We start from the raw sequence: 21198 nt of genomic DNA, 5'->3' as shown, positions 1-21198 counted from the left end.
AAGCACTTCAGGTTAGAACGAGAAGCAATGGGTGGAAACTAAACAAGGAGAGAAGCAACTTAGAACTAAGGAGTAATTTCCTGGCAGTTAGAACAATTATTTTATTATTTTATTTTATTTTATTTTATTTTATTTTATTTTATTTTATTTTATTTTATTTTATTTTATTTTATTTTATTTTATTTTATTATTTTATTTTATTTTATTTTATTTTATTTTATTTTATTTTATTTTATTTTATTTTATTTTATTTTATTTTATTTTATTTTATTTTATTTTATTTTATTTTATTTTATTTTATTTTATTTTATTTTATTTTATTTTATTTTATTTTATTTTATTTTATTTTATTTTATTTTATTTTATTTTATTTTATTTTATTTATTTTATTTTATTTTATTTTATTTTATTTTATTTTATTTTATTTTTTTATTATTTGGATTTGTATGTCGCCCCTCTCCGAAGACTCGGGGCGGCTCACAACAAGTGAAAAAACAATCCAATACTGTACATAATCCAATTAATTAAAATATTAAAAGTTTTAAAAAACCCTATACTAACATACACACACACAAGCATACCATGTATAAATTCAGTGGGCCCAGGGGGAGATGTTTAGTTTCCCCATGCCTGATGGCAAAGGTGGGTTTTGAGAAGTTTACGGAAGGCAGGGGCAGTTCTGATCTCCGGGGGGAGTTGGTTCCAGAGAGTCGGTGCCACCACAGAGAAGGCTCTCCCCCTGGGGCCCGCCAACCGACATTGTTTAGTTGACGGGACCCGGAGGAGGCCCACTCTGTGGGACCTAATCGGTCGCTGGGATTCATGCGGCAGAAGGCGGTCTCGGAGATATTCTGGTCCGATGCCATGAAGGGCTTTAAAGGTCATAACCAACACTTTGAATTGTGACCGGAAACTGATTGGCAGCCAATGCAGACTGCGGAGTGATGGTGAAACATGGGCATACCTGGGTAAGCCCATGACTGCTCTCGCAGCTGCATTCTGCACGATCTGAAGTTTCCGAACACTTTTCAAAGGTAGCCCCATGTAGAGAGCATTACAGTAGTCGAACCTCGAGGTGATGAGGGCATGAGTGACTGTGAGCAATGAGTCCCGGTCCAGATAGGGCCGCAACTGGTGCACCAGGCGAACCTGGGCAAACGCCCCCCTCGCCACAGCTGAGAGATGGTTTTCTAATGTGAGCTGTGGATCGAGGAGGACGCCCAAGTTGCGGACCCTCTCTGAGGGGGTCAATAATTCCCCCCCAGGGTAATGGACGGACAGATGGAATTGTCCTTGGGAGGCAAAACCCACAGCCACTCCGTCTTATCCGGGTTGAGCTTGAGTCTGTTGACATTTTATTTTATTTTATTTTATTATTTTATTTATTATTTTATTTTATTTTATTTTATTTATTTGGAATTTTATGCCGCCCCTCTCCGAGGACTCGAGGTGGCTCACAACATATACAAAGACGTAATAGCACAGTAATCCAATTAATATGCATATAAATAGTCTTAAAAATAATCTTTAAACTTTCTAACTTTAAAAAGTTACATTAGCATTCATTCAATAAAATCATACTAAAAACATTCATTGGTCAAGGGAAGATCTAGTAACCCCTGTGGAACAATGGAACAGCTTGCCTCCAGAAGTTGTGAATGTTCCAACACTGGAAGTTTTTAAGAAGATGTTGGATAACCATTTGTCTGAAGTTGTTTAGGGTATCCTGCCTAAGCGGGACAGAAAGTGATTTTCACTAGTCATGCTAACATCCTACCTGGGTCTTTTCATTTGGAGTGCATTGCACTTCTACAGTTTGAACAAGGGGAAGTGTAGCTGCTGGTTGACTTCTCAAAACATCAGTTGGACATATAAGGCGAGAAACAATGGCACAGAAATAATATAATGAGTCCAAGGCACTTTGGGTAGGATGTTTGCATTGTGGAGAGAAACAGGTGGGTGATTGTTTGAGAATGTGTTACATAACACACCCTCTTCTGTACTTGGAGGAGTCATTTCTGTGTATTTAACTTTTATTCTGTCAAGCTAGGCTGTACAGGAATAGAAAAGGAAAGAGAGAGGGGGGAGGGAGAAAGAGAAGGAGAGAGAGAGAGGAAAGAAAAAGAAAGGAAAATCTTTTCTTGCTGACAAGAATGTGGTTGTCAAACATTTAACTCAAGTTGTCCTGCAAAAATTGTTTATTGATTTAGGAGCTTCCTCTTTATTTAGAAGTGGAAGTATTTGAGGGTATGTCTGACAGATGTATTTTGGAATACAGTAATAAGATGTTGACAACTGGTACATACACTGTTGCAGTGGTTTTTCTTGGACAAATAAATGAATATGGCGAATATGATGCGGCTATTCAACAAAGGAGATAGATTCCAGGACAATTTTTTTGCAACCCAAGATCCTGTCTAACTAGAGCATTGGTTCTCAACCTGGGGGTTGGGGCCCCTTTGGGGGTCGAACGACCATTTCACAGGGGTCGCTTAAGACCATGGAAAAAGACAAATTTTGCATGGTGTTAGGAACTGAAGCTTCTATTCTGGCACCTTGGAACATATTTTTACAATATGGGTGCAAACACCCATAATTCAATGCCTGGAGAGGAGCGAAAACAGCTTCCCCCACCACCCAGAGGCCTCTGGAGGCTTGAAATTGCCTGTTTCCCAACTTCTGGTGAGTCCAGTAGGATCGTGTTTTGCCTTCCCCAGGCTCCAAAGGCTTTCCTGGACTAGGAGGAGGGTAAAAATGCCCTCCCCCATCCCCCTGAGTCTCTTTGGAAGCCAGAAACACCCTCCCAAAACCTCTGTGTGAGCCAAATATCAGCTGGCCAGTACACACATGCATGTTGGAGCTGAGCTAGGGCAACAGCTTGCATGCCAACAGATATGGCTCGACGTGCCACCTGTGGCACCTGTGCTGTAGGTTCGCCATCACTGCCCTAGGTCAAAGGTCTTCAAACTTGGCAAGTTTAAGAATTACGTACTTCAACTCCCAGAATTCTCCAGTCAGCTGCTGGAGAATTCTGGGAGTTGAAGTCCACAAGTCTTAAAGTTGCAAAGTTTGGGGACTCCTGCCCTAGGTATTTTCAAAACCACAACCCTGTCCAAATTGGCTGAAAAATTTGCATCCCTCACAATTTTATTTTATTTATTTATTTATTTATTTATTTATTTATTCATTTGTCCAATACACAAATACATAGGAAGAAAAATAGACATATAGTAATATATATAAGGGTAAAGTGAACTTAGAGGAGAGGATATATGAAAAGTGAGAGAAAGGAAAGAAAATTGGACAGGGGACGAAAGGCACACCAGTGCACTTATGTACACCCCTTACTGGCCTCTTAGGAACCTGGAGAGGTCAATCGTGGAGAGTATACTAAGTGAGATGGGAGAGGGAAGAAGGTGCTAGGATTATATTAGTATTCATTCTCATATAAATATGTTAAGAGAAGCTCTTCAATTAAGGAAAATGGGTTCTTTTAAATTTTAAAAGAACCCTTTTCGTCTTCTCTTAAGTTTTATGTTTCTATGAATTTGAGAAAGCTCATCAATGACAGCATTTTCTAAAGGAATAACTTTATGATGTTTCAATTCATACTTTGGCATCCGATTAATAGAAACAATGTAATTTCCCCCTCCCACAAATAGTATTATGACAAGTGAGTAAAATGGGTAAAATGAATGGAGAAGTCTGCTATTTAATGTGTGTGCTGATATTAAAACAGACTTGTCTCTGTCAAATGAGTCCCTGTTCTGAGACTAGCACCAACTTTCCCCCACCTCCATTTGGTTTCCAGCATCAGTAAATTTACATCGGCAGGAAAAAAAAGCTGTCACATTTGAGAGTATTTTGTTACAGCCATTATCTCATAACTTTCAAAGTCTTTTAGCAAAATCAGATTTTTTACTGAAAGCCTACATCGTTTCATAACATTTAAAAAGAAAGTGACAGTCTGTTTCCCTTCCTCTTTTAAAAGAAATATATTAGAACATGACAAGATGGTTGATGGAAAAACACCTCTGTCATTAAAGAATGAAGACCAAAATTGCTGCAGCCTTTTAACAACAGAATAACAGAGTTGGAAGGGACTTTGGAGGTCTTATAGTTCAACCATCTGCTCAGGCAGGAAGCCCTATACCAGTGATGGCAAATCTTTTTTTCCTCAGGTGCCAAAAGAGCCTGTGCATGCTATCGTGCATGCACGAGTGCCCACACCCATAATTCAATGCCTGGGGAGGGCAAAAATAGTTTTCTCCATCATACGGAGGCCAGAAACAGCCTGTTTCCCAACTTCTGCTGGGCCCAGTAGGCTCGTGTTTTGCCCTCCCCAGGCTCCAAAGGCTTCCCTGGAGTCGGGTGGTGGTGGTTTAAAAACGCCCTCCCCCATCTCCCAGAGGACCTCTGGAAGCCAAAAATGCCCTCCCAGATCCTCTGTGCAAGCCAAAAATCAGCTGTCCGGCACACAAATGCACGTTGGAGCTGAGTTAGGGCTACAGCTGCTGTGCCAGCAGATATGGCTCTGCTTGCCACCTGTGGCACCTGTGCCATAGGTTTGCCATCACTGCCCTATACCATTTCAGACAAGTGGTTGTCCAATCTCTTCTTAAATACTTCCAGTGTTAGAATAACAATGATGGGCTGCTACCTCCACGGGCAGGGCAACGCACTAATAGGGGTAGTAAATTTATGCACTATTTATTGAATACTTAATAGTTTTTTTATTGCCCTTCCTTCTCTAGGACCTTAGTATGATCCTTAATTATTTTTATAATAGGAAATAATTAAATATTATGCTTTTACCCATAAATGCTTTAATCATTTTAATCATTATCTAGAACTGAACTTTTATAGCAATTAAAGAAAATTGAGTTACTTGCCTAATCTGCTATCATACTGAACTTTGTGGGCAACACTCACAAAACCTTAAAATGTTACTGTACTCCTCAACAAATAATGCTGTCTATCATTTGTCCTTTTTGCTGTTATTCAAATACAGTGGTACCTCATCATACAAACTTAATTGGTTCCGGGACAAGGTTCTTAAGGTGAAAAGTTTGTAAGACGAAACAATGTTTCCCATAGGAATCAATGGAAAAGCAATTAATGCGTGCAAGCCCAAAATTCACCCCTTTTGCCCGTTTTTGCGCTGCTGGGATTTCCCTGAGGGTCCCCTCCATGGGAAACCCCACCTCGGGACTTCTGTGTTTTTGCGATGCTGCAGGGGAATCTCAGCAGGGGAATCTCAGCATCGCAAAAACAAATGCTTCGCTGGCAATGGAAGTCCGGAGGTGGGGTTTCCCAGCGAAGGGAGCATCAGTGAAATCGCAGCATCGCAAAAACACCTAAATCCTCGAAACCCCACCTCCGGACTTCTGCGATTTCACTGAGGCTCCCCTCGCTGGGAAACCCCACCTCCAGACATCCATTGCCAATGAAGCGCCTGTTTTTGCGCTGCTTGGATTCCCTTGCAGCATCACAAAAACACAGAAGTCCGGAGGTGGGGTTTCCCATGGAGGGGAGCCTCAGGGGAATCCCAGCAGCGCAAAAATGGGTGCTTCGCTGGCAACAGAAGTCCAGAGGCGGGGCATCCCAGTGGCAGTGGTGGGTTTGTAAGGTGAAAATAGTTTGTAAGAAGAGGAAAAGAAATCTTAAACCCCGGGTTTGTATCTTGAAAAGTTTGTAAGACAAGGAGTTTGTAAGACGAGGTATCACTGTAATGTGACTTAATCAACTGAAAAAGAGTCCAAGTATTTGAAAACCTATCTTGGTCAGTAAGCCACTCCCACCCAGTCACATGACCTTTAAGCCACCCCCAGTCACATGATTGTCAAACCACTCCTACTTGGTCACATGGCCAGCAAACCACTCCTACCCAGTCACATGACCATCAAAGCCACACCCACAAAATAAGCCGCACCCACAGTGCGGCAGTAAAAAATTTGGCAGTCCATCATTGTGGAGTACTCACAATTTCTGCACGCAGGTTGCTCCACTGATTAATTGTTCTATTAACAGGACGGAATAGATCTATTAACAGGAAGGAATGGATCAGACACCCAGTCCTTGGTTATCAATGGAGACCAAGTGGAGCAAATGGCCAGTTTTACTTTCTAGGTGTTACCATAAAAGAGGACCTGACCTGGGGCGCTCACATTGCAGCACTGGTCAAAATGGCCCAGCAGAGATTATACTACCTGAGACTTCTCAGGAAACAACTGAATGAAAAACTGTTGGTGATTTTCTAAAGGCTGAACCATAGAGAGTATTTTAACTTACTGCATATGTGTATGATTGGCCAATTGCACAATGGCTGATAGGACAGCACTCCAGAGGGTTAACATAATTACTCAGAAGATCATTGGTTGCCCTCTCCCTTCTTCAGAAGAGCTTTATAGCTGCCACTACCTTAAAAAAGTCGAAAACTGATTCCTTCGGGATTAGGGGGCATAGAAGTCGAATAAAATAAAATGTATCTTTTCTTTTATGTACACTGAGAGCATATGGCACTGGACCAGATTATCTCAGGGACCGCCTTCTGCTGCACGGATCCCAGCGACCAGTTAGGTCCCACAGAGTGGGTCTTCTCCAGGTCCCGTCAACTAAACAATGCCGCTTGGCGGGACCCAGGGGAAGAGCCTTCTCTGTGGTGGCCCCGGCCCTCTGGAACCAACTCCCCCCAGAGATTAGAATTGCCCCCACTCTCCTTGCCTTTCGTAAGCTACTTAAAACCCACCTCTGTCATCAGGCATGGGGGAATTGAGATACTCTTTCCCCCTAGGCCTTTACAATTTTATGCATGGTATGTCTGTATGTATGTTTGGTTTTTATATTAATGGTTTTTTTAATCGTTTTAATATTGGATTATTATTGTATACTGTCTTATTATTGCTGTTAGCCGCCCTGAGTCTCCGGAGAGGGGCGGCATACAAATCCAATAAATAAAATAAATAAAAATAAAAATATGCACCAAAGACAAATTCCTTGTGTGTGCAATCACACTTGGCCAATAAAGATTCTATTCTATTCTGTTCTGCTCTACTCTACTCTACCCTACTCTATTCTCTTGTTAGTTCTTCAATCATCAAGACCTGAATCATTAAGGCATATAGAGGGATGTTATTAGGTTTATATTTTAAGATTTCTGAATTAATCAAATGTTGCTTTACTAATGATGTGTTCAATGTGTTCAGTTTAGTAGTCAAGGTTAGTAAATAACCTTGACTACTTTCGATATTTAGTCACACCTTGGAAGAATAAGTACTTAGTATCTATTCCCTCTTTGCACATTCCATATGATGTGCTCAAAGGAAATAGAACCATAATTTCATTTCTAACAACTTTTTAAAAAGTTTATTTCTTTGTATCTTTCTCCGTGGAGAAATAGGGTTGCTTTAGGATAATTTGGAGCTAGCATTGGCTGTGCTAAATCAGAGAACACTCCTTCCCCTCAAATGGTCTTGTCCTTTAAAGTTGTGGCATGAAAAAAGACCCAACACTCAGGATTTAAATACTTTCTCTGTGTGGGGGTGACACAAGGACAGGGTAAAGATGTGAGAAAGCAAGCAAGCACCCTCCCCAAGAAAGTGAATAATGCCGTCGTTGATTTAATTAGCAAATTCTAGATGTGCTGACAAAGGACATTTTCATGAGAGATGCACTGTGTTGTGTCAGTGGTCTAAATGAATAGGCTGAGCTGAGTTCCTGGTAATAACAGATGAACAACACAACTTGCCAGACCTCAAACAGTGCATAAATCAATTTGCTGGGAATTAACCACTTGCTTTGAAAATTAGGGGTTACTTGACAGGGTTTCAGTGATTAGGTTGTCAAGGACCTGCATTTCGAGCTGGGATTTATCTATCATTGATAGGAGTATATCCTTCTGCAGGCTCTGGATAGCAGTCTTCTACATTAGGCTAGTTAGGGTGGGCTCTACCCTTTTTAAGTGCCAGATGGCATTTGGAGGTAGACAAATGAAGCTACAACAGGAATACTTATCAGACAGAAAATATGCTGGCCTTGTAAAATACTGACAGTGTTCAGGATATTGGTAATGAATATATGTATGTGTCAAATGTTTCTGGATTGTCACGTGTCCTTTCTTTTCGATAAAGGGATTAAACATTTGTGATATGCATCGCCCGAAAAAAGAAAGTGCCCATTACTTAGGGAAATTAGCAAGAAGCACAAAGTTATTCTAAAGTCATTGTGTTGTGTAAAAGTCAGGTATGTTGTATAGCTAAGACGCCCTGTTTTCATGATCAAACTTCGAATTCAGATATGATGATGTAAGCCATAGTAACTCACAGTGTCTCTCATATGCCTGGTGCATCAGTTGCGACCCTTTTTGGACCGGGAGTCACTGCTCACAGTCACTCATGCCCTCATCACCTCGAGGCTCGACTACTGTAACACTCTCTACATGGGGCTACCTTTGAAAAGTGTTCGGAAACTTCAGATCGTGCAGAATGCAGCTGCAAGAGCAATCATGGGCTTTCCTAAATACGCCCATGTCACACCAGCAGTCCGCAGTCTGCATTGGTTGCCAATCAGTTTCCGGTCACAATTCAAAGTGTTGGTTATGACCTATAAAGCCCTTCATGGCACCGGACCAGATTACCTCAGAGACCGCCTTCTGCCGCACGAATCCCAGCGACCAGTTAGGTCCCACAGAGTGGGTCTCCTCTGAGTCCCGTCAACCAAACAATGTCATTTGGTGAGACCCAGAGGAAGAGCCTTCTCTGTGGCGGCCCCAGCCCTCTGGAACCAATTCCCCCTAGAGATTAGAATTGCCCCCTCCCTCCTTGCCTTTTGTAAGCTGCTTAAAACCCACCTCTGCCGCCAGGCATGGGGGAATTGAGATACTTTTCCCCCTAGGCCTTTAAAATTTTATGCATGGTATGTCTGTATATATGATTGGTTTTTATATAATGAGTTTTAACTGTTTTTAGTATTGGATTATACTGTTTTGTTACTGTTGTTAGCCACCCCGAGTCTGCAGAGAGGGGCGGCATACAAATCCAATAACTAACTAACTAACTAACTAACTAACTAACTAACTAACTAACTAACTAACTAACTAACTAAATAAATAAATAAATAAATAAATAAATAAATAAATACCGCACAGACTGAGAAAAGTTACCCTAAATAGCATAAGCCAGGAGTCCCTAACCCCCGGTCCATGGACCGTACACCAGTACTGGTTCATGGCATATCAGCAACTGGGCTGCACAAATAAGTGAAGCCCTATCCATGGCAGTGTGAAAAAACATCTCTGGACCCTTCTAGTCCAGAGAAAAACCTTTCTCCATGGAACAGGTCCATGGTGCTGCTGGCATAAGCCACAGAACTCTAGAACAGTGATTTTCAACCTTTTTTGAGCCACGGCACGTTTTTTTACATTTACAAAATCCTGGGGCACACCACCAACCAAAATGACAGAAAATGACACTCTAGGACACTCTCCTCTCTTTTTCCATCCCTGTCTCCTACCCCTCCTCTTGTGTGTGTGTGTGTGTATACACACTCTTGAACCATTTCCAAAATTAAGTGAGGGCTGGGGGGGATTCTGTCTTATTCTTTGGATGCTTTTTCATCATATACTTTAAATCAAGAGTCATTTCTCTCAGTTTTGTTTCTCTCTCTTCCCTCTCATTCTCTGCCTCAATCATTTTCTCATTTCTCTTTTTTCCTCTCTTTTTTGCTCATTTCTTTCGCTCTTTCCCCCTTCCTCTCATTCTCTCTCTCTCCCTCTCTTGCTTTCTTTCTCTCTCACTCTTGCTTTCTTTCTCTCTCTTTCTCTCTCTCTCTCTTGCTCTCAGCAAAAAGTTGTGAGATTGGAACCTGAGCTTCCTTCTTTGCGGCACGCCTGACCATGTCTCGCGGCACACTAGTGTGCCTCGGCACACTGGTTGAAAAACACTGCTCTAGAATCACTGAGGCTTAGAAGACTGGCTGAAGTTCGACTCATTAAGATGAATCCTGTTTAGGATTGCTGTTATTCTAAAGCCTCCTCCAAAGTAATTATTAATTTCTATTCTGTAGTATCACACATTTTAAAACATGGAGGGGGGGGGGAATAATCAAGGCCTTCTTAGAAGCAGCGCTCATGCTGCGAGTCTTAATTTTTTTGTACTTAATACTAAGAATTAATGTTTTGGTTACAGTATAGGAAGGTGGGTTTTGGAATGGACGGGGTGTAAACAAATACTTGCCTGTACCTCTTTAAAACAGCCACATCTTTTCTTAAGATTATGTAACAGTTGCATTACGTAAGATTATGTAACATTGCTTAAGATTATTTATTTATTACATTTGTATGCCGTCCCTCTCCGGAGACTTGGAGCGGCTCAATGTAATATTGCTATTCATTTTTTTGGGGGGGTGGGGAATTCTTGGCTACTTTTTAGAGTTGTGTATAGTTGTTGCATTCCTATTCCCAGGTAGTCATTCCTATTCCCAGGTACTCAAAAGCATCCTGTTGTACTGTCTCATCACACAGGTGTGTTCCTCGGGGAGATGTATGAAGAACTCTGGGCGTGTAAGCCATACCGTCCTATATCATCAGCAGGGAATTACCCAAAGAGTGAAGGTCATCCCAGTTGTCCAGCTGAAGCAGCCGCAATGAAGGAGATGCTAGAGGCAGATGATCAGTTTGCTGACAATGGCAAAGGCGTCATTTCGGACCGTGCAGGAGAAAGCAATGGTAAATCACTCCTGTACTTTACCAAGAAAACCACATGGATAGGCAATATAAAGTGATTGATGAGCTACTGCCTGATGATGGGCCCCTCAGGTCAGATGGCAATCAACGTGCTACTTTCAGAGTACTAATAGTGTTTATGATGTGGCTATATTAAAGTCTTCAGGGCGTCTAGTTGCTGAAGTTGCCATGCAGCAAAAGAAAATCTGTAGCTGCACAGACAGAATTAAAGTGGGAACCTGGAACATAATAAGTGTGAATATAGGCTCCGCACAATGAAAGATGAAATATCTTAATAAATTGTGATAGATTTTTGTTAGTATATACTGGAATAGACATATTTAAGATGTGGGTTTCATTTCAAATATATTTTCTAAAATTGTTCAAACAATGCTGTGTATTTCTTTTCGATGCTTATGAAGGTCTTTTTTAAAACAACCTGAACACCACAAATGGTAAAATATCCTTTTCTTTATTTCCAGGATTTATTATTATATGATTTATGTAACTTTGCAGTTTGGATGGAGTTGTATACTATCTGTGAAAAATTTTATATCATCTTTTTCTTAAAATGTAACTTGGGTGAATTTTATTGATTTGCTCCAGAGTTCTTCCCATTGTTTACAGCAGTGGTTCCCAAATGGCCGATACCACTCCTGTCCTGGGAACTAGCACTCTGAAGCAGCCCAGTGGCTTCTCACCCAACCACCTGCCTGTTCTCTTTGTGGATCGGCCCAGGTAACTGCCAATGCCACTCTGGGAACCAGTACGGGTGGAAGGTGGCCTTTTTAACAGCATCCCCTTCCCCTCTTTATATCACCCTGCAGGCGTCTGCCTTTGCAGAAACAGGGTGGGTAGTTTGTAGAGAAGATTGGCAGGGGGATGCGTGGCCCCCCCATGATGGAGAGAAGGCTGCACTGCCCTGGCCTTGCTCAACTGTGCTTTTTCAGCTCATCTGCCCCATGATGCTGTGAATGAGACAATTAAATAAAGCCCTTCATGGCACCGGACCAGATTATCTCAGGGACTGCCTTCTGCTGCACGAATCCCAGCAACCAGTTAGATCCCACAGAGTGGGCCTTCTCCAGGTCCCGTCAACTAAACAATGTCACTTGGCGGGACCCAGGGGAAGAGCCTTCTCTGTGACGGCCCCGGCCCTCTGGAACCAACTCCCCCCAAGAGATTAGAATTGCCCCCACCCTCCTTGCCTTTCGTAAGCTTCTGAAAACCTACCTCTGCCGCTAGGCATGGGGGAACTGAGATACTCTTTCCCCCCTAGGCCTTTACAATTTTATGCATGGTATGTCTGTACATATGTTTGGTTTTATAATAAGGGTTTTAATTGTTTTAATATTGGATTGTTATATGCTGTTTTTATTACTCTCTACGGAGAGAGGTGGCATACAAATCCAATAAATAAATAAATAAATAAATAAACAAACAAACAAACAAACAAACAAAAAAGTAAAAGTAAAATAAAATAAAATAAAATAAAATAAAATAAAATAAAATAAAATAAAATAAAATAAAATAAAATAAAATAAAATAAAATAAAATAAAATAAAATAAAATAAAATAAAATAAAATAAATAAAATAAAATAAAATAAAATAAAATAAAATAAAATAAAATAAAATAAAATAAAATAAAATAAAATAAAATAAAATAAAATAAAATAAAATAAAATAAAATAAAATAAAATAAATAAGCCATACCTCCCTGCCTGTCTTTTCTCACTGGGTGTTGCTGCACTGGCGGCTCTGCCCTGCTCAGCTCTGTCCACCACCATTTTCTATAAAATTCCTGGGAGACGGTTGGAGCAAGGGGTGAGCGGGAGCATATGGACCCAGTTGGTGCTTGGCTTTCCTTCCTGGCAAGGCTCGGAGGCAGCCCGGCACACCCACATCCAGGCAGTGCCACTTTCTCCATGCTCTCCCAAAGCCTCCACCAGCCCAGAGACCATGCTCCAGGATGGCACATGACAGAGGATGTGTCGCTGCTGGGCCAGAGCACAGTTGCTGCTGTTATTGCCCCTCTCGCCTTCCTGGCTTTGGCTCCAGAACCTTCGTAGGCTGGGAAACATTGGGGCATGCACTTATGCAGTTCCACCAGTCTCAGGGGTCTGCCGGCCTCTGGGCTGGTGTTGGCCTTGGCAGGGCAGGGAGAAAGGGGCAATGCCTGGAGAGCCGGCAGATGGGTGTGTTGGGTGGTTTCTGAGCCTCACCAGGAAATAAGCCAAGCACTGGCCTGAACATTTTTTGCCTTCTGCTACCACCGAGAAGAGTGAAAGAGAAAGAAAGAACAAAGGGAAATGCATGGATGTTTCTCATGTGCATTCACATAATCAGGAGCATTCTCACTTTCTTTCATCCAGATATACCTGCACAAATGGAATCGTTTTATAAGCCATAAACTCTATGTCGGGAATCCCCCGTCCGGGGAGTTGGTGAATAATTTGGAATTTTAGGAGCATCTCATAGCTGCTGTCACAAGATATTTGCCTTGGGGGAAGGTTGCTTTCTACTGCAGAAGAAAGAGAGAGAGAGACAGACAGATAACAAAAAAAAAAAGAAAGAAAGAAGGAGGGAGGAAGAAAGGAAGGAAATGAAAGAAAGAAAAATGGTAGGTAGGTAGGAAGGAAGGAAGACAGACAGAAAATAAGAACAAAAGAACTGGGAAGGGATTGCAAGCAATCTTATTCTATACTGAATATGAATGTATCATATCTATATATGTAAATCTTCTCTGTTAATATTTTTAAGGCAATGACAAATAAAAGGGTAAAACTGGACATCCTTGCTAGGTCCCTTTACTCACTTGAATTGCTATGCCACATTGATTATGATCTTACCCATTTGCTATTCATATTATACTTTTTATCCAGGCTTGAAACTCATTTACTTACTCAAACTTTTTGTATCTGTTTCCAGCTTACCAGGAGAAGCCTACCTAGGGCTTAGAGCTACTTAATGATAAAGCTGATTGAGTTGGGAGATGGTTTCTCAGGAAGCATATAAAGAGAGGATGACCAGTTTTCTGTGGGAGAGGCTAAAGTAGTTAATTTATGTGCTGGGCCATGGGTTGGACAGACAATATTGATGGCTTCCTTTACTTTATACCAGTCTGTTATTCTATGATTACTATCAACTCAGTGATAGCTCTTCCTCTTCTACTTTCTTCCACTCTCAGAAAAGAAAATTGTCACCAAGAGGATGACACATTTATTAAAAAAACCATGATTAGTAGAATCTCCCAACAGATAATAGGGTAAACAAAGTATCCCATCACTATGACTCCATGACTCTTGAAGTACATGCAATTTTCTTTTGAAAGACATTGTCCAGATCTTTTCTTGTTGGGTAGGTAATATTGAACTGGAAAACAATATTGCTTTTATTTTTTTATCTACATATTTAAAGCCAAATGCTTGTTGTAGCATTGCTAAATTGAGTCACTTGGATTTCTGAGGAATTAAAATGGACATTTTAATAGTATATCCATCTTGTACAATTCCTGTATATTAATGTGACATGGTAAAACATTTATTATGGCATCAGAAACTTCTGAATATGGAATGTTGCATGCATCATTTAATAAAGAATATGTAATTTTTGGCAGAAGGATAGAGTGCTAGATTATCAATGGGCATTGATTTGCTTAGAAACACATAGAAGTGGGACAGCAAAAAAAAAAAGAGCAGGGGCTGTATAAGATTAAAGTAATTTAAAAGAATCCAGCTTTAGGAGGGAAAATAAACTGAGAGCACAGGGGTTTATGAGTTTTCTTTAGATGATATTAGAATAGATAGCCAAGTCTCCTTGTTTTAAGAAGGAGAGCAAAAGGACTGACAATGAAATAATTATATGAAATACTTAAATAAGTTAGCAAATTAAATTAACTAATTAAACATTAAGGCAATTTAATCCAGAGGGTATATCATATAGGCAGGAGTCCCTGAAGTTCTCAAGTGTGAAATTGGTGGACTAACTACCAGCCCCATAAGCCCCTAGCTCTGAGTAGCAGCTAATAAAATAATTTGTAGATTCTGTGACATGAAATGAGTTGTTTTTATCACTTTCTTTCTCTGCTTTGGAAGGAAGGTGGAGATAAATTTTAAGAAAAAATTATATCAACGGAAGGTTGCACAACCTATTTTAAATTAAGTTCAAATTAAAAGGTACAAAGTTCAGTCTAAAGTATGGTTACTCCATAATGCATGTTAAAATAGGGTTTAAGATAGGCATTTGTGATTTGAGCTGCTCTCTTGCCACAATGACTTGACTTTAAGTGCATACAACTTCCCAAATCCCTGTCATGGCTTTCTGATTATCTAGATGAGGTAATAATTAAAAGATGAGCTGGGAGACACCTCATTCAAACTTATTAAGTCTTACACACTAGCCACTCCATTTGCTATTCAATTCTATGCACTTTAAAATCAGGCCAGAGTGGTCATTTAAACAAACTTTGCCAGAAGGGGATAAAAGCTTGAGCCCAGAAGGAAGGAAGCAGAAAGGTTGGAGATTGAAAAGACAGGAGATGAAATAATAGAGCCTGATGGTTAGAAGAGATATTGTAATATAGTAAAAAACAACAATAACAACCAAAGGGAGATTGATAAATAGCAGGTGAAATAAAAAATTAAGTTGAATAAAATAAATTGAAATAAGTTGAATAAAATAATTGAGAAGAATATATATATATTATTGAAATATAAGGTTTATTATTAAATGATAGACCTATATTACAACTAAATAATTATTAAGTACTTGCTATTGAAATTTAGTGATTATCTGGTAGAATTAATTATTTCTTTTATTCTTATACCTATATTTACTTACATGTAGAGAAGAAATTACTGTTAGAAATATTGTTTCTTTTTCCCTTTTTGAAACTGAATAATTGAAATATTATATAATATAAATATTTAATATTCTTGATAGATTATATAAATATTGATGAATTAGAGATTATATATATTGGATTAAGGAATTTGGGGAAATTTGATTGATTAGATCTATGAGACACTGATTAATAACTGACTGTTATTTGAAATTAGAACTAATAAAATACATACAAATAAGTATCTGATATATAGTGAATTGGGAAAATTTCTATAAGATTGTAAGAATGTCTACACAACCACTATTCAGAAAATTGGAAAGAAAACCGCACCGAATCCAACACTAACAACAGCGCCCCCTGCAGAACAGAGATCAATAAAACAGAGATCAATAAAAGGTATGCTAAGCACTGAAAAAACAAGTAATACAGAAACCATACAGATGTTGCAGACAACATTGCTAGCAATGATAATGAAGATGCAGGTGAAGATGGATAAAAATCATGAAGAAATGAGAGGAGACATACAGAAACTAGATAATAGGAAGGGTACAATACAATAAATGGTTGAGAAAAATGAACAAAAAATAAAAACAGTGGAAAATAGAATAGAACAGATAGAAAAAAATTGGAAGTGGTAGACCAAAAATTAATGACAATAAATAGGAAGTTGGAGGTATCAATTATTCATCTTGAAATGGAACGAGCAGCCTATTATTTAAGATTCCAAAATGTGACAGAAAATAAAGAGGAGGATTTAAAAGAGAATATGCCAGAATTAATAGCAGAAACACTGCATAAAGGAAGTGTTTGAGGGAATAGATAAAATCTATAGAGTGCATTCAAACTATGCCATAAGTTAGTAACAGTGGTGCATATTAGATTTCCGAAAAGGAGATCGCAAGATGAAATATATAAAATAACTAGGAAGGAAAAATTGATACACAAAGGAAAAGATACAGGCACTTAAACTATTTCCAAGATGGGTAAGGAAACACAGAAGAGACTACCAATTCTTAGCAAGGCAACTTAATAAATGCAACATATTATTTAGATGGCTACTACCAGAGGGAAGGTTGATAATCTGGCAAGGGGAAAAATAGATAACTTAGAAAAAGCACGAGAATTTCTGGATCAATGTATAAAAATGCAAGATGCATATAGCAATAAGGAAGAAGTAGAAAGTAGAAGAGCAACAATTGGAAGAAAAGGAGCTTGAGAAAGAAGGGAAAAGTATAGAGAGTACAAAACAACAAGTAGTAGAGGAAATAAGAGCAAGAGGGCAGAAGGAGAATAGAATAAATAGAAGACAAACACAAAGGTAGAAATATGGAAGAAAAAGTTAGGAAGTTAGCAATAAACATAAATAGATTGAGGAGGATTTATAAAAATAAAATAAAATACAACCAGGCCATTTTATCCACTCCATGCTTCCTATCTGCACTTCATTTAACCAGCACAGTGATTGATTGATTGATTGATTGATTTATTTATTTATTTATTTATTCATTCATTCATTCATTCATTCATTCATTCCTTTGGTTTCCCATCTTTAATTAATAACTCTGGGCTGCTAACAATAATTAAACCAGCATAAAGATATAAAACAACAATATTGTTATTCTGGAGTTTACAGATCATAAAGGAAAAAGTAAAGGTTTCCCCAGTTGTGTCTGACTCTAGGGGGAGATCCTTTTCTCTGTTTGTTAGCCACAGGAGCCAGCATTGTCTGAAGACACTTCTGTGATCATGTGGCCAGCATGGCTATATTCTAAGGCTCATGGAACTCTTTTACCTTCTCATCAAAATGATATTTATCTACTTGCATTTTGAACTGCTTGGTGCACAGGAACTGGGCAAGTATGGGATCTCACCCCATTGTGCAATATTCAGGTTTGAACCTGGTCTCTCAGCTTTCCAGCCAACAAGCTCAGCATCTTTAATCACTGAGCCACTATACCCACTTTGTCACTCAATCCGTGCTCAAATAGCAGCTGAGTGCCCAGTGTGCCAACTACTGAACACTCTGATATCAAGTTGCCAATCACTGAGTTACTGCCTCACAAATCAACAAACTTCTTTTCTTTTTCCTTCAGCAAACAAAAGAAACCAACCGAAGCCTCACCAGCAGCCAAACAGGAAATGGAATTTAAGAGTCTGAATGAAACATGATAGAAGTGGTGGTCCTAATTTCATTCATCATTGGAGCTTGGGAAGATTGGGGGTGGGGAAAGCTAATATTGCAAGGTTGGTGAAGAAGTAGTTTGTAATGGTTCATTGGTGGCTTGTAATTCACATAATGTAATTAAGTATGATTAGTAATACAAGTGATACAATGTTGTTGTATAGTAGGACTTAATAAAGCTACCAGAGATCTCAGAATGATGACGCAAGTTCTCTTCTGAACATCATCCTAAGCATGCTCCCCTGTGTTATTTAGTACAACTTCATTTTTTGAAAGACACACAATATTGGATCTGGATAAAGGGCAACATTGCATCTGCCCATAAAAACTTATTAGCATTTAAATGGAGCCATCTAGGAAGAATAAAAATTTCTACTTTTCACCTCATGGGGTTGTCTAGGTAACAGATAGAAGAATACAGATGGGAAGGACGAGAGGTGCATTTTGCTGACTTCCAAATTGGAACATTATATAACCAAGAGAGCTATCACACTTTTTAGCACACTGGGTTTCATGTGTGTATGGGGCATTCTGTTCAGAATGTGTTTGCAAATTAGACCGCAATTGCAACCTCTCTATCTAAACTGAAATTAGGGCTCCTTGAAATAATTTTCAGAGTACTGTGGAAGGGAGCAGAAGGTTACTGTTACTAGCTAAGAAGCTGGACTTTGTCTTACTAACTAAAGCTAGTAGCCAGGGATCCAACATATTGGGATAATTTGCATACTGTAGAGTGGTCTGGGAAAGGAGCAGAAGGTCACTGTAAACAGCAGAGAAGTTGGATTTCAGCTCTTCAGCTCAAACTAGCATTTGTACTAATCATTCATTCTTCATTCATTCATTCATTCATTCATTCATTCATTCATTCATTCATTCATTTATTTATTTATTTATTTATTTATTGTTAGAGTTGGATGAGACCATGCGGGTCATCAAGTCCAACCCCCTGCCTAAGCAGGAACCCTATAGCATCCCAGCCAAATGGCAGTCCAATTTCCTCTTAAGTATTGGAGTTCACAACGTCCGCTGGTAGGTTGTTCCACTGGTTGATCATTCTGACCATCAGGAAGTTCTTCCTTATTTCCAGGTTGAATCTCTCCTTGGTTAGCTTCCAGCCGTTGTTCCTCGTCCGGCCCTCTGGTGCCCTGGAGAATAAAGTGATCCCCTCCTCTCTGTGGCAACCCCTCATATACCTGTAGACTGCTATCATGTCTGCTCTGGCCCTCCTTTTCTCTAGGCTATCCATGCTCAGTTCTCGCAAGTCTCTCTTTGTAAGTCTTGGTTTCTAGTCCCCTGATCATTTTGGTTGCTCTTTTCTGCACCTTCTCCAGAGTTTCAATGTCTTTTTTGAAGTGTGGTGACCAGAACTGAACACAGTACTCCAGGTATCGTCTGACCAGGGCATAGTAGAATGGTATTAAGACTTCCCTGGTCTTGGAGTGTATTCCCATGTTGATGCAGCTTAGGATTGTATTGGCTTTTTTGGCTGCTGTATTGGCTTTTTTGGCTGATGCAGCTTAGGATTGTATTGGCTTTGTTGGCTCATGTTTAGTTGATTATCCAAGACTCCGAGATCTCTAATCAGGGTGGGTTCCACTTACCTTTGCATTGCGATGTTGCACATGCATGTGAGCTCGCTCCACTCATGTGCATGCACACGTCCCCTTGTGCAATTCTGCTTCCACACATGCTCAGTAGTTATAATTAGCCTGAAACACAGCTGAGGAGCTGATCAGCTGTGCTTCAGGCAAAGGAATAGAGATAAGTATAAACCCATGGGAGTGCTCTTTTTCAAGCAACAGCAGAGGAAGAAACTTCAAAACAGAAAAATGTGGAAAAGACCCCCCCCCAAAAGATAGAGGAGCCCACAGACCCACACCAACCGAACTGGATCTGTGACCCCATCGTGACATCACCAGCAGGTTGCTATCAGTTTGGGCGATCCAGTCCGAACCGGCAGGAACCCACCCCTGGTACTAATTGTACATTGCAAAACTTAACAAATCAATGATTTGTCCCCTCTTCTTTGGGTAGGATAAAATATTTTTTTTCCTTCCTAGTCAAACTTTATTGAAAACCCCCAATGATGGAGCACCTACAGTTTCAGAAGACATGCTGGTGCACTGCATAGTAACTCTTATTATATATTATTATTTCCTATTTCAAGCAGGGGTGGGCTACTGCCGGTTGGGGGGTGGGAACGCAGTGGGGTAGTGAAAATGGAGCCCCACCCCAGAGCACCCAATTTGCACTGAAAGATGTTGAAACAAAATGCAGGGTGTCCTGCATAAGCCATGCCCACAATATGGTAGTAAAAAATTTGGTAGCCCTTCACTGATTTCAAGTTTGGATTTTTCTACGTAAAATTTCTACCCACCGGTTCTTGTCCTACAATACAGTATACATTACTGAGAATTAATTCCATTGATCTGGAATGGTTTAAGTATTACTGTTCTGGGCAGGAGTTTGGACTAGAAGACTTTCAAGCTTCCTTCCAACCCGGCAATCATGTCCTATTTTGTGACTGAGATTATCATCTGCACCTCTATAACTGTCATCTGCACCTCTATAACTGTCATCTGCACCTCTATAACTGTCTGGTTTGGTGCTGCAACCCAACAGGATCGACACAGACTTCAGAGGATAATCAGAACTGCAGAAAAAACAATTGCTGCCAACCTGCCTTCCATTGAGAACCTGTATACTGCACGAGTCAAAAAGAGGGTGGGGAAAATATTTACTGACCCCTCACATCCTGGACACAAGTTGTTTCAACTCCTACCCTCCAAACGTCGCTACAGAGCACTGCATACCAAGACAACTAGACACAAGAACAGTTTTTTTCTGAACGCCATCACTCTACTAAACAAATAATTCCCTCAACACTGTCAGACTTTCTACTAAATCTGCACTTCTATTCTACTAGTTTTTCTCATCATTCCTTTCACCCATTTCCTCCCATGTTGACTGTATGACTGTAACTTGTTGCTTATATCCTAAGATTTTTATTAATATTGCTTCTTCGTTGCTTATTTGACCCCTATGACAATCATTAAGTGTTGTACCACATGATTCTTGAGAAATGTATATTTTATTTTATGTACGCTGAGAGCATATGCACCAAGACAAATTCCTTTTCCAATCACACTTGGCCAATAAAAATTCTATTCTATTCTATTCTATTCTATTCTATTCTATTCTATCTATTTCCTTCAAGATTACAAATCCAATCTCTTTCAAGAAGTTGTGTGTGAACAAGATATTTAAATTTGATGTTACAGAATGTCTTTTTTATAGACAGGCTCTTCCAATTAAAGATACCTCCCAAAGAAAGCCTTTAGAAGCTGTCCTTCCTGACACATGGCAGAAGACTTTCTCATGTGCTACGTCATCCTTATAGGTAGTCCAGACAGGAATCACACTCAAGAATACTAGCTCTACCTTTATTATAA

At 39.7% G+C, this 21198-nt stretch overlaps 1 long non-coding RNA gene across 2 annotated transcripts; it reads left to right on the top strand.

The window, feature by feature from the left end:
* The first annotated feature begins 9961 nt into the window (after window positions 1–9961).
* On the top strand, window positions 9962–18037 carry LOC139165890 (uncharacterized). Of its 2 annotated transcripts, none has more exons than XR_011558830.1 (3): window positions 9962–10037; window positions 10520–10723; window positions 17658–18037. It is a non-coding gene; the product is annotated as an uncharacterized lncRNA (long non-coding RNA). The 2 variants fall into 2 exon arrangements; XR_011558831.1 differs by lacking the exon at window positions 9962–10037 and adding an exon at window positions 10123–10193.
* The last annotated feature ends 3161 nt before the right edge of the window (window positions 18038–21198 follow it).

Source organism: Erythrolamprus reginae, chromosome 3, assembly GCF_031021105.1.
Source record: "Erythrolamprus reginae isolate rEryReg1 chromosome 3, rEryReg1.hap1, whole genome shotgun sequence".
NCBI lineage: Eukaryota > Metazoa > Chordata > Lepidosauria > Squamata > Dipsadidae > Erythrolamprus > Erythrolamprus reginae.
Note: the sequence above shows the minus strand (reverse complement) of the source record. Positions and strands in the feature narration are given on the sequence as shown.